At 41.3% G+C, this 14416-nt stretch overlaps 1 long non-coding RNA gene across 1 annotated transcript; it reads left to right on the top strand.

Moving 5' to 3' along the window:
- Positions 1 to 2844: 2844 nt before the first annotated feature.
- LOC112915138 (uncharacterized) lies at positions 2845 to 9567 on the top strand. The gene is made up of 3 exons (XR_003234009.2): positions 2845 to 3358; positions 5606 to 5851; positions 7425 to 9567. It is a non-coding gene; the product is annotated as an uncharacterized lncRNA (long non-coding RNA).
- Positions 9568 to 14416: the final 4849 nt, after the last annotated feature.

Genomic DNA, 14416 nt, shown 5'->3' with positions numbered 1-14416 from the left:
GCCTTATAATAGCCCTTCGATAAGGAAGTCACTGGAGTGGACGTTTCTTGCTGCCGTTCTATACCTCGACGTAACTGATATGCCATCTTCTGTAATAATGTTAAAGAATTGCAAATCAGAAAATAAACCAATTCCACTAAGATTTATCTTCATTTGAAAACGTTCTGTATTTGAGACTGGTGTACACAGACGAGGAACCAGATATTTGCTAGGGAGATCTTCCATAGCATATTTCATACTAAACTATACAGGCAGAAGATATTTTGAAGGTAGAATCAAAAGAGAGAGAGAGAGAGAGAGAGAACTTCCTCAGACTGAAAGTGATCTCAAAGTCATTTTTAAAAATGTTAATGCTTGTAAATCTATTTAATTAAAATGTTAAAGGCCTGGACTCCATTCCGTATTGTGATACTTACAGCCAGAAAGACTGAGATTAAACCCTTTAACATTTTTTTCTTCATTGCTGCGGCACTTTGCCTTCCCCCTGGAAGAGCCTGGGCTTTATTTTTTTATTTACTTACATCCCCAACAGCTCTGGTTAAAACATAGTTAATGTACCAACTGCAATTAGCCAACTGTCAAAGTCTCAACTCCCAACCGTTGATAAGCTTCATTTAACTAATTTGAGAAGTGGAAGTTTGATTTTTTTTTTTTCCAGGAAGGTAGCTTGTTTCCTTATTTCCCGTCAAGAGAGCCAAGTCCTGTGACCTATGGTTAAAAGGGCTCTTTGTAATTAAGACAGGGAGTCTCCAAGTGAACAGTTCTCACAGTAGGAGGGAAAAAATTAAAAAGAGAGAGAGACAGAGACAGAGACAGGGGAGGAAGCATGACACCGCTTAACGAAGTAATGGGAGCGCAGCCAATGCCTGGTCCCCTCGGCCGCTGAGCCCCGGGTCCCGCCACCTTCAGCTCCATTGGTTCTGGGTCCATTTCTTGGAAGCGCCGAGTCTATTAAGACCTTGGCCAGCGGGCCCCTGGCAGGATATACTCCCTCCGCGGCGCCTGTGCATAGACAACCAGAAACTGATCAACCGTGTTATATCAATAACATTCTCACACCAGGTTGTGTAAATTGATCTTTTACAATTTCTCTCGGTGACAGTCTCTGTAACCAACAAGATAAATCATTCCTCCTGTGGCTTTTTTATTGATTGCTGAGACCTGTATAAAAATTACACTGCTCAAGCTGTGAAGTGAACATCCTCATAAAAGAAGACTTTTTATTTACAATCAAAATATGTTTGGGCCCAGATCAAGTGCAGATTTACTAGCTCAGAACTTGCAAGAACAGTGAAATTTAACAGACTTAGGGAAAACTAGAAATTCAAAAGAAACACGCCCCCCCATCACCAAAAAGCAACCATCACCAACTGCAAGAACACACACAACGTGCCTCAAATTAAGACCACTCTTTTTTTTTTAAAGAAAAACTTTACACATTTGATTTTAAGCTCAACAGTGAGCAGAAAGCCATCTGCTAAAAAAAACGGAAGAAAGAAAGAAAAGAAAAGTGCCACAATCAAATTAATCTTTGCAATGAATTTTATAAACTACACAAATTGCCTTGTGATAACACCTCCACCCAGCTCTTGTTATAAGACTAAAAACAAGAGCCTAGAGCCCCTTTTGTCTGGTCAAAAAAGCTTTGGTAGCATAGACAAAAATCATAGAACAAGATGCACTTCAGAGATGAGACTTCATCTTTTTTTAAAAAGTTTCACTCCCATGATTTTGCAATCATGAAAATATCTTCAGTTCTACTGCAAGAGTAATTTAAAATTCTGGAGGACTTAGAATTTTTAAAGTCGTTGCAATACAGACAATTGATATCCTTGAATACACATTTTACACAAATAGCATCTTGGAATGTAAACTTTCTTTTCAATTCTATATTCTACTAAAGACATGAACACAATTGCAGTTTGAAAGCACTGTGCTGAGGAGAGTTTTAAAGTGACAACTACTCTGTGCACAGTTTTCCTGAAACTTCTTGCAGTCAGCTTTCCTCCGGGTGCGCAATGTTGAATCACCTGCTAAAAAATACGGGGCCTCCCGAGGCCGAGGCAGAGCTCTAGCTCCAGAATCCACTTTTTTGAAAAGTGCAAAAGCAAAATGTTCACTATTTTTGCATCATCTCAGAGTATGAGTTAATGATGTTTATAAACTGGAGAGAATCACCCTAAGTTATGGCTGCCTGAAATAGCTTTCCATGCATGCCCTGTGAGGCGGGTATTGTGTTCAATTCAAATAGCATTTCACAGACCTAAGAATCTGAGCATAGCCTTTTGTATACATCTAAGAGGGGAGGACAGAGATGGTTCTCTTTGTCCCTTCCCCTTGAGCCTTTGCCTGGTTTCTCTGAAGCTGGGCTCTTTATTTGCAGTTTTAGAGAAGGCCTTTTCAATGGAACAGGCCAAAGAGGCTGGCGGGCGGGCGGGGGAGCGGGAAGGGGTGTTTGGGCTCCGTTCCCCACTTTGCTGGCCAGGAGGAAAAGTGACAGTGTGACAGTCTGGAGGTGAGGCTCCCTCACCTCCCTGGGAGACACCCTCACTGGGGAAGGGGCAGCAGCAGCGCACACCCTCCGGACAGACCGGACGACACCAAAGAGGAGAGGGAGCAACCGGCTCAGGAGGCCAGGCCAGGAAGGGGCTTGCTGCACACAGCGGATGTGCCCTCTGGCCAAAGGAACCCTTGCACGAGCTCATCTCCTAGCGACTGGCTGCCCGCTCGGCCCTGCTCCTGCCTCCCTCCCCGTGGCCACCGGCCCGGCTCCTGGCAGGCCGGGCTCAGCCTCCTGTTTACATCTGGGCAGTCCTTGCCCCCGCGCACAAAGACCCACTGTGCCCAGGTTCACCGACTGTCTTTTGGTTCTTTGTGACTCTTGACGGAGTCCAGTGGGAGGCGATCCCGCAGCTCCGCCGCGGCACACTCCCGCGCCCCCGCCCCGCGCCCCGCGCCCCCGCCCCGCGCCCCGCGGCATCAGCGCAGCCCCAGGGCCGTGGGAAGCGGGGCCCGGGAGCCCAGTCCGGGCACATCCTCTCCATTTCTCCTCGCCTGCGAGAGTGACCCGTCTGCGGCCGCACATTGTCGCCGATTGTGGGAAAGGTTCCGCCAGCCTTTCCGCCGCGCGGGCCGCCCTAATGAGGGAACAATCGGGCTCCCCGGAGCTGCCGGCGGGGTCAGGCCCGGCGCCCCAGCCCCTGACAGCGCCATAAATTGGCCGTGCAAAGCCGAGCGCTAGGTGGTCCCGGGAGGAAAGAGCCGCCGCCGGGAGCGCGAAAAGGCGAGTCCGGGAGCCCGCCGGGGAGCCGGTGGCGTTCCCTGCAGATCACCTTGTCGGACCGCAGGAGTAGCGGAGGTCAGGCAGGGGGGACAAGGGCAGGGCGCAGGGGTGACCCCGGCGGGGGGCGGGGCGAGCCCGGCTCCGGGGCGAGCAGGACCAAAGGGGTGGGCGCTGCGGGCGGGGCCCGAGGGGCCCGGAGTCGGGGGGTCGCAGGGCCGGCCCGGCCCGACCCCACAGCCCCTCCCTCCCTCCCCACCCCTGAGAAAGGAGCAGCCCAGACTGCAGGAGAGATTGCTGCCGCTCACAAAGCCTTGTCTTTTTCTTTTCTTTTCGCTTTTTTCTTTCTTTTTTTTTTTGAAAGATATTATCGGATAAGGACAAGATGAAAAAAAAAAAAATCAGGAGGTGTGGACTTTTTTTTTTTTTTTTGTCCCAGACCCTGTACGATAATGCAAAGTGTCTTTTATTTTCAACCAGAACAATTTTTCCAAGAAGAGCAATAATTTTTGTACAGTCCCAGAGAAGTGAATGACATAAGGTTGCTCTTTCTGGTTTTTATTTAGCATCAGTATGGGGTGAGTTTTTTTTTTTTTTTTTTTTTTTTTTAGTTTGTTTTTTGTTTTTTATCTCTCCAGGGAGCAGAGGGAGAAAAAGAAAGGGAGCTAGTAGGGGGAGAGAGGGAAGCTTATATGAGCAGGATTAAGTCAACTTTTAACTTGAAAAAATTGTATAAAAAAAAAAATGTTTGTCAAACTAACATCAACAAATGTGGCCAGATATCTGGTTTTAATGGGATGATTCAGGAGTTTCTGTCTGTTGCAGGCCTGGGGCTGCCAAAATCCTCCACCAATCATGACCTCCTCAACCTCACAAGTTTCAATCAAATGAGCCCAAAGGGTTGATTGCTAGACATGATAGCTATTTACCTGCGAAACGTTGACACAGGCTGTGGTTGTTGGGGGTTTCCCCTCTTTTTCTCAATTCTTTTGGAGGTGAGACTATGACCCTTGAGAGGACAAAGGGTCAGTGGAGTCCTGGGCAGGTGATGACTCTGTAAGTCTACCCCTCTCCTGAGTGAGAAGGGACTCAGCCCAACACTGAGCGCTTCAGGTCCCTCCCCACCTGCCCAAGCCCCTATCTTCTCCCTTCAAAGATCTAACTCACATCCCATAAGAACTTCACTAGCCCCAATCAGCTATGCTGATCTATTTTTTCCTGGTATAGGAGGAGCACCGTGGCATAAGGAAGAAGAAAACGTAGGTAGCCTCTCCAGGAAGCAATGTGACCTCACATTCTTCATACAGAACCACAGAATTTGATAAATACGCATGTAAATGTTATCCCTGAAAGTCTGAAAGAGAAAACTTACTTCTAAAGCAAATCGGATTGAGTTTCCCTCTTAATCTGATTACCTTGGAATAGGTGGCTTGCTTCCTGAGGGTTGGTAATTATTGATAACTTCTTAGAGCAGAGAGTTACTGAAAAACCATTTGGAGGCAAAAAGCAAGGTGTATGCATGTTCTAAACTAGAGCTCCAAATTAAATTGGACAACAATTTTGTTTACATTCTTCAGGTGCTTTCTCCAAAGATTCCTATTAAAATCACATTTTCTCATAATTTATCTAGAAAGAAGAAGCCAAAAGCTTATCGTTCAAAGTGTGGAAAAACTAGTCACATGCAGTATTCTGAATAAGACAAACACAAATTTTCTTTCAACTAGAAATGGGGCTTTGGGGGAATGGGAGATATTCATTTCTAAGTTACAACCTGTTTTTCTTTATGAATACAATACTGATCCTCAGAAGCACACCCAAGTGAAGAATACCCTAACTGTTCCCAAAGTCTCATGTTGAAAACAATACTAAGTCAACACTTTAGCAAGACATTTCAAAGGGTTCTATTCCCTGAGACCTGAAGTTGAAAAACCCTTTTCCATTAACAACCTGTTGTTTTTACAGTTTAACAGTGTTGCTTTTACCTGGAGGGGTTAAAAAAAAAGCTTGAATGGAAAATAAACTTGAGAGATAAGTTGATGTTAATAGTCCTACGGCTTTCCGTTGTATGTTGTTCATCAATTGAGACAATTAAAAAAGACCTTTGAAACGGCAGCACTTATTTGTGATACTACTAATATCTATTCTTCACCTCTTATTATTGAAACATATGTGATATAGGAAAGAGCGTGGTTATCTTTTTGGCTTGACTGCATTTTCCAGCCCCTACGGGAAAAGCCCAAATACAGTTCTGGATTCTTCAATGGTGCCCCTCAGTTGTTCCATGCAAAAAGCTGGAATGATTTCTTCTTTCCCATCTACTTCCAGGTTGCTGAAATAATACATTAAAAAGAGAAAGACCAATTCCAAAAATGGAATGAGGGATATTGTCATTCCAACCTTGTATTATAAGCCTGTCATGTGTTCTAGAAGAATTGTTCATGTAGTGAAGGAATAATAAGAAAGAAAACACAGCCAAGAGGCCCTGTTGCTGAGTGTTCTTGACAACAGACAACCCCTAAGGATTCTTGCCTGCAATCCTGGCTCTGCCATCAATTCACCGTATGCCTTTGGGTAAGTCACTTAACCTTTCTGGGTCTCACTTTCCCTGTGGGCAAAATGGCGGTTATTGTAATAACCCTCTTACCAGTATTTTGCAAAGAACAATGATTACAAATGAATGCAAATCATCTTGTGTGTGTTAAGAATGACATACAAGTGCTAAGAAATAGCATAAGCTTGTAGTTCACAGTACACTTTTCCAAGAACAACAGGCGGATATTGTAAGCATGGAATGATAACAGGGACCACCAAGCAGATTAGAACCAAGAGAATCCTTTAGAAAGAATTTGTGATGAGTCACTGGACCAAAATGGGAAAGTGGGAAAGGATAACCAATTCTCATTTTTTCATATGAATTTTGTCAAAAGTGATTTGGACGTTAACAAACCAGAAGATGCGCTCAGTATAGTTAATCTAAAATTGTTGTAGAAATAATAGATGTTGTATATTTTACATGTAGAAAAAAGATACACAACTTAGAGAGGGGATTTACTTACTTATAGGCAACTCAGAGATTTAGTATTTATAACGCATGTCTTGTTCTGTGATCCAGGAGGATTTTACATGTGGCTTTGTAAGAGGATGGCAGATAATAATGATTAATTAAATGTTTGGTAATGCTTTTTTTAGTTTGTTTCTGAAGAACAACAATTACCAGATTTAAAGACAAATTATATTTAAAAACACATTTCAAGTCTTTTTTCTATTTTTTAAAATCTCAAAATTGGAGAAAAATGTCAAATGAGGAACATACAGAATATTTATGGTAACAAAAGGTTAATATTATTAACAGAATTATTACGAATCAATTTAAAAAAATGAACAACCAGAGGAAAAAAGAATTGATATGAGCAAGCAATTAGCAAAATAATAAATACAATTGTCCAACTCACAAAGAGGTGTTTAACCGCAGTAAGAAATTCAAGTTAAAATACCCTGTGCCTTGTTTCATTAATTAGTAAACACTATAAAAAGTGCTGTGCCCTTTATCCCAGCTACTTCACTTTAGGAGTTTGTGTTAAAAAAAAAAATCATCATTGTTCCCTAAGTCTTTTTTTTTTTTTTTTATTTATGATAGTCACAGAGAGATAGAGAGAGGCAGAGACACAGGCAGAGGGAGAAGCAGGCTCCATGCACCAGGAGCCTGACGTGGGATTCGATCCCGGGTCTCCAGGATCGTGCCCTGGGCCAAAGGCAGGCGCCAAACCGCTGCGCCACCCAGGGATCCCTGTTCCCTAAGTCTTAACCATAAGGATGATGATGACAGCATTGCTTGTTACAGTGTATAATTGCAAACAACTCTAAATACGCAACAATAGGACAACCAGTTCAATACACTGTGGTATGTGCATGAAATGCATTATGATATAACTATGAGAAAAGATGTTGTGGTGGCTATGAATGCATACTAAGTAGAAAGATACCTAGCTACAAAAGTAGGTGAGAAACAATATAAAGGGTCTGATCCTATTTTGAGGACAGAAGAAACAGGCTGGACATGGCTAGTTGATGCAGTGATAATACAAACACTTCAGGATTTAAGTGGCTTATAATAACAAATGCTTAATCCTCACTTGTATTTCAGGTTCTTTCTGGAGCACCTGTGGGCTCTGCTCCACATGTCCTCACTCTGTGATTTGGGGTGAAGGGGCCACCATCTGAAATATGGCAGGTCACCGTGGCAGAGGGATAGAGCACCACTGTCCAAAACAGTAGCCACTATCCACATGCAGCTTTGAGAACATGAAAAGGGGCCTGTGTAAATTGAGATGGTTCTAAGTCTAAAATATGCACCTGGTTTCAAAAACATTGTAGAAATTATAATAATAAAAGAATGTAAAATATCTCAATAACTTTAGGTTGACTGCATGTCGAATCTATTTTGAATAGCTTAGGCTAAAGAAAATAGCTTGTAAAAATTCATTTCACCTGTTTCTTTTACTTTTTTAATGTAGCTACTAGAAAATTTGAAATTACACAGGTGCCTGAGAGTCATGTGAGCCACAGTGTTCTAGAATGCCTTGAACTAGCAATTCTATCACCTCATTGGCTACAATCAATCACATGAACCCACACAATCCAAAGAAGGCCAGAGAGTGCAATCCCACAATGCACCCAGAAGGCAGAAAACTGGAAATATTTGGTGAGTAGTCTTAATAAGTGCCACAGAAAGAGAGAAAGTGAGAGGGAATGCACAAATTCTGAAGAGTAGTTTGAGACAATCTGCATTAAACACAGGCTACTTGCTATAAGAAAATTTTCCCCCAAGATGAAAGTGGCCAGCCTCTAGAGCAACTAAAAAGGTTATTTGATGGCCTTGTAACAGCTGATGGGGAGAAAAATGTTATATATATTAGGACACTGCAGGCAGAGAAGACAAAGGACCAGCAACAATTTGAAGAAGGAAAAAGTCAGCACTACTCGCATACACACACAAGGGCAGACATTTGCAGAGATGACATGTGAACTCACTTTTGAGCTGTTCACTGTGCAAGTCCCCAAGAAGAGAAGCAATAAGGATTGGCTGAGCCCTGGATACTTGTCTCCCAAGGAAAGCTGAGGACTCAGCAAATGTGTGTGTGCGTGCAGATATGTCCATACTTATTGGAAAACCTTGAATTCCGTTCTCCAAAAGCTTTGCCATCTTCATCGCTTGGGAATGGGATCCCATGTGATTTCAAATTCATTCTCTTTGCTTGTTTCTGTTGTCAGGTCATTCTCAATAAACTAATGATATTCAAAATTACTTGTCAAACTCTTTGCTCAGAACTCAAAGCAATATGCAGTCATACTGATTGCAATAGGGCAAGACAAGATAACGTATTGTGTGTTCTAGAGGCCGGCTGCCTGGGGTCAAATTGCTAGCTGCACAACCCCTCGCAGTTGCATAACTGCCCTCTTCCTCCATCAATCTATCTGTAAAATGGGGATAATATCTGTATTTATTTCATAGGATTGTGAGCAAAGATCCAAATGTGTAAAGAAGTGAACACCCAGCTAGATTCTGCTACCAAATTTCAGTTTTCAAATTTATAATAAAAACTAAAATCAGCCGAGCTGTACTCCACTCTGCAGCTGGTATTTGGAGAAGCATTAGCAGAATTCCCTTCATCCTTGCTCATCCTTTCCCTTAAAAGATCTCCAGTCTGGAAATGTGATTTTCCTCCTTACATCTGCACAAGCCACTGACTTGTCAGGATTAAAATACAAAAGACTTTCACATTTTTGCATCTTTGTCTCCTGAATTAGCACTCCACTTCTGAATTTAAGGAACCATAGCACCGTTCAGTGTTTTAAGAGTGAGTAAAATATAAAAAAATTAGAATGGCTTTGACAAGTTAACATCAATTTGAATGAGACCCGAAAAATGAAATTCTGTAGATGAGTGCTTTCATTTCAAATGGCTTTACCGGTTTTCAAATGATTACACAATTTTGTCTCATTCCCTTCAAATTTACAAATTAATATTTTTAAGAGACGGAGTTAATAACCAGTTGAGTTAAAACGTATTAAAAACTATAAAGGTTTCTTCAATTGAAGTTCGGAGTTTTGCTATATAAAACTGACTTAGAGTTACCATAAAAATAGCAATATCATGCAATACCATGTTTATATTTCTCAGTTCAATTGCTTTTTATTTTCAGAGTGTAGGCCACTAAGACATGCCTGAATGAAATTAGCTAGGAGCCAAATAATTAATCCAACATTCATCCAAAATGCTGAACTAACTTACATAATTCTTCAAATGAATATCATACCTTGATGGTGATATACAAATTGTTTTGAACCTTAGGCTTAAAACGGTATTCTGATTAATCAAAAAGAACACCTTGTAAATTGTTACACGTGTAAAGTAGCTACCCAACTCCCTGAATATTTTAGCAAAATACTTGTAAAATTGCACCACCAAAACCATACCTCCACCAACCAAGAGTGAAAGATGGTGCCAACACCAACAGAAGGTAAGAGAAGGATAAATTTCAAAAGATTCTAGCTGTTTCTGTACCCTCCGCACCCTCAAAGTGAAATCAAGAATTGAAAGGGATTTTAGGCTTCAAGTTCAATTAAAATAAACACTTTAGACTTAATTATTTTACTATTTAAAGTGAAAAATGGAATTTTTGCGTCAAGTGTTTTGGTTCTTCGCCTCCTCTTTACTTTTTTGGTATGTGTGGTCTTATTTTAAAGTTCCATTGAGGCAATACACATATGCCAACCAGAAAATGCAGATATTAAGGGATTTTATTCATAACAGGCTAATTTGTCTCTTGTGAAAGATAAAAGCACTTTGAAGTTGATGAGTCTATGATTTTAAGTAAAATCCTCATTCAAATGTGATTGCTTTATAGGTTTCACTCTGGTCAGAGTAATTTGTGTTCTTCCTATATATTACTCCAACTATAATAAAGCTGTTTATGCAAATGTGAAATTGTTGCTATTGCAAAATTTCTCCGACCATGTAAGGTTGCAATGTTAAATTCCCATTCAAGATCAAAATTCCACATATTCACAACCTGCAAACATCCAAAATTCACACTTCGACATCTGTGTGGCTGCCAACTTCCACTGCAATCTATATCATGCTTTTTCAGAAGTGAAAGGAAAAAAAACAAAACAAAACAAAAACCTTGAGGTAAGTACAATTCAATAGTTATAGTAAATATTTACCAAATGTTTGTGATGCCATATATTTTATTAATTGATAGCACTTAGAAAGTGCATTATGGATGCGAAAGCCATCAAAGTTTGCGAAATGCTACGAAACAACTGTGGCTCATGTGTGCCTGACAAAACCCACCAAGTGCCCAATTCTGACACAAACCTTAAAGATTTTTTCATCTGCAATTTTGAAAGTTCTTTGCATTCCTTTTGTTATCTCAACTATGGAAATCTTCCAACCATGTGTATTTTTGCATCCTTAATGAAACCATTCTTTTTCCATATTCCCTCTCATTGAAAAGTCAGAAGTTTCTATCACGTCAACTACACCAAATACCTTCAAAACAAACAACTTAAAATGATTACATGTGTAAACAATTATTTCTCAGACCTCTTAAAGGGTGTTTAACCAATATGTCATGCTTTTGCACCAACGTATGTTAGCCTAATCACGAATTGCGAAAACTCAGACCATAGTACCCATGAGCAACCAGATTTCTCTGCTGACTGCCTTTATCACCCCTGTTATTCCTGCAGCTATTCTCTAGGCCCTCTTAATTTGGAGATGAACAAGGATAGCAATGAGGATTTCAGAAACAGTAAAATTGCAGGCTGTTCAGATACATGGGCCGATTGCTGAGGTCTGGGGAAGAAGGAATTTCAAGCTAGGTAAGAAAAACAGCTCTGGGGGTGCCTGGGTGGCTCAGTGGGTTGACTGCCCCACTCTTGGTTTAAATTCATGATCTCAGGGTTGTGGGATCAAGCCCCACATCAGACTCTGCGCTCAGTGGGGAGTCAGATTCTCTCCCTTTCCCTGTCTCTCTGACCCCTCCCCCCTCAAAATAAATAAATAAATTTTTAAAGAAGAAAAGAAAAATAGCTCTGCGCCATACATCTGGTCACTCTCAGGCATCCCAGTTTCCTTCAAGGCTTGACCCTTATCATTCTCAGTTACTATGGTTCTGCACCGCAAAATTCTATTTTCTAGTATGTTCACTTCCAGATACATTGCATGAGGCCACTTCTATAAAGTTTCCTCACCTGACATTTTCTACTCACCATTGTATCCCCAGAATCTCATTTATTTCCACCATATAGTGGGCCATAAGCTTATTTCTGCCATTAACTCTCTGTGCTGACCTTAAGTGTGAAGCCTCTCTGAGCCTCAGTTGGCTCATATGGAAAATATGACACCTCATTTGCTGTCTTAGCGAGCTGGTCACTGCACTCTATTGATGTACAGTTTAGTCTTGTTTTATTTTTGTTTTTTTTTTCTGGCTCTATCTTCCAATAAAGTAACAATAAACACCACTGAGAAGTTGAGGCCCAAAAAGCAAAATGCAGAAGGAATAAATATGAAGCCACACATTGAAGTTTGGAAATCAGTGCCAGAAGTGGAGGGTTTATACATTTGACAGTCACTTTTATTAGGCACCCACACCATCCAGGCAGTGTTCTCTTGATAATGCAAACATTTAAAAAAAAAAGTCTTCATATTTAATAAGTTCACATGCTCCAAGTATTGGCAAGTAGAGAAGAGAGATGACAGACACTTAAACAAATATCTAGAATGCACGTTGAAATAAATATTATGATAGAACTGGAGTACTTATTCTATAAAAGCACAACAAAGAGAGACACGAATTTCAGTGCAGTGGGGTACAGATCAGGGATGCCAGAGAACATTCTGAAGGAGGAAACACCACCAGGTATTTGGGCAGCAGTGGCTGTTAACATTGATTTACCCAGCTTCTCACTAAGACAACTATGGAGACTGACAAAATAAGAATTCATACTATCACCAACTAATAAGTTGCAGCTAATAAGTTGCAGAGCTGAGCCATAAAGCCAGGGGCATCCTATGGCTAGCCACTAAACTATGCTGCCTCTCAGTCTAATAAATGATCAAGTTCCATTCCAGCTAAGCTTATTACACAATTGAGACACCAGGACTATTAAATTAAAAATGCATTTTTTCTTCCATGCTATCTGTAAATAAAATAATATAGTGAGCATTTTTATTGCCCAAAACTTGAGTAATGATTTATGGTATCTTTACCAGAATGACCTAAAACATGTGGGATTTTTTTCTTTCTTTTAATTGGTAAAGACTGTTGAGGCACCCAGGACAACCGTAATCTGTTGTCAAATTCCCCTCAACATACTCTTTTACATGGAACCTGTGAATCCCCCTGCACCAAGTGATTCTCAAAAATTTGAGCATATAGTATGCTTTCTATATATGCATAGAATAAAAGGGTTCTAAGGAAATACACTGAAATGCAGGGTGAGATTCTAGGATATTCCCACTCTCTGGGCTTTTCTACATTTTTCATACATTCTCCAAAGAGCACACATGTTTTTAAGTCAAATAAATAGCACATATACTTAGGGTTTTTTTATTCTATAGGATTTTGAATTTGCTTCTAAAATTCCTAGAAAAAAATGAAACTAACCAAAATGACACATAGAACTATGGTGATTTTTGTTTTATTGCATGATTTATTTTTCCATATTTTCTGAAATGAACTTCTTAAAGTATTAATTTGCATATTAAGAGCAAACATCCATGAGCAATAATAGGCAAGCAAAAGGGGAAGGAAGTTCTGGAAGAGTTCTCCATGCAGAGGAGTGGACGTCTGAACAGCCCTGGCCACATGCGGGGGTACAGCCTATCCAGAGAATGGCTTGGAGCCCAATGAGATTAGAGAGAAAGAGAGAGGGAGAGAGAGAGAGCCTACACCCTTGCTGGGTGGGAGAAAATGGGCCTGACACCCCAGCTGAAGGTACATCCCTCAGAAAAAAAAAAGAGCTGCTCCAACTGGAGAAAAAAACTCACCCAGATGGGTGAAGATACTCTGCTTACAGGCACAGGGTGACGGAGTAGCAGAAATGTGTCTGCCCTAAGCTAAGAGACATGGGGAGGGCCTGTGGATCAGGAGCCCAGCACTGTAGAGCAGTGCTGCCGTTATAAATGGAAAAGTGGACCAGCAGAGGGGATGAGATGAGCAATCTTTGGGAAAGGCTTGAGGTGGCCAAGTTGGTGAATGGATGCAGAATGGGAGGCAGCATCTGGACTCAGGGCCTGAGCTGGACCACTGACCAGCTGTGCACATGGGGTCAAGACCCAGCCTCTCTGTGTTCTAACTTCTTCCTGAAGAAGAGAAGGTGTTGTTTTTCCAAGCACACTCTTTTCTCCATTCCTCAAATCTGTCTAGTTACCCACTGAACAACCCAAACGTTTGCTGTGGACTGTGTACCGGGCTGAGTGACTGGCACGCACGGGAGGCAGGCCACCCCGGCATCTCAAACAGATGTGTATTGGTGAACTCTGACCAAATCAGAGTTGATGTAGCCTGGGCCTAGGGCACAACCACAAGAAGAGCCTTTAATTAATTCCAAGGTCATTCTCACAGAGGAAGTTTCATTCATTTCTTCTCCCCCTTTGGGAAGATCGTTTCTGAGTCTCATCCACAAATTTACGTTCTCTTGTTTTGTTTTGTTTTGTTTTTTAGTCAAAGAAATAGCTCACTCCATTTCTTGAAGTAAACTGCTTATTCTAAATGAACTCTAATTTTCAAAACCCTCTCTAAGTGAAAACTCCCCTGGAGCCTGGTAGGAACGGGACTCCCTAAGAGCCTTGCCAGGAGTGCTTGGCCTCAGACAGACCGGGACTACCATAGTGCCCTTTATTACTGGGTTTCAGTATTTCCATTTTAAGCCCTGGTAAATACAGGGCTATGAGAGAAAAAAAATTAATGGGAATACTTTCAAACCTTCGGAAAACTCAGGATTTGATATTTGGCAGGAAGGCTAAGAGGGTGGTTAAAGAAAAAAAGTGCAAATACTCAAAACTTTCTTTAAGGTTGAGTCTGAGTCCAATTGACTCCGCTCTTTTTTCACACTGGCCTGAGCAAG

The sequence above is a fragment of the Vulpes vulpes genome, chromosome 16 (assembly GCF_048418805.1).
Source record: "Vulpes vulpes isolate BD-2025 chromosome 16, VulVul3, whole genome shotgun sequence".
NCBI classification, from domain to species: domain Eukaryota; kingdom Metazoa; phylum Chordata; class Mammalia; order Carnivora; family Canidae; genus Vulpes; species Vulpes vulpes.
Note: the sequence above shows the minus strand (reverse complement) of the source record. Positions and strands in the feature narration are given on the sequence as shown.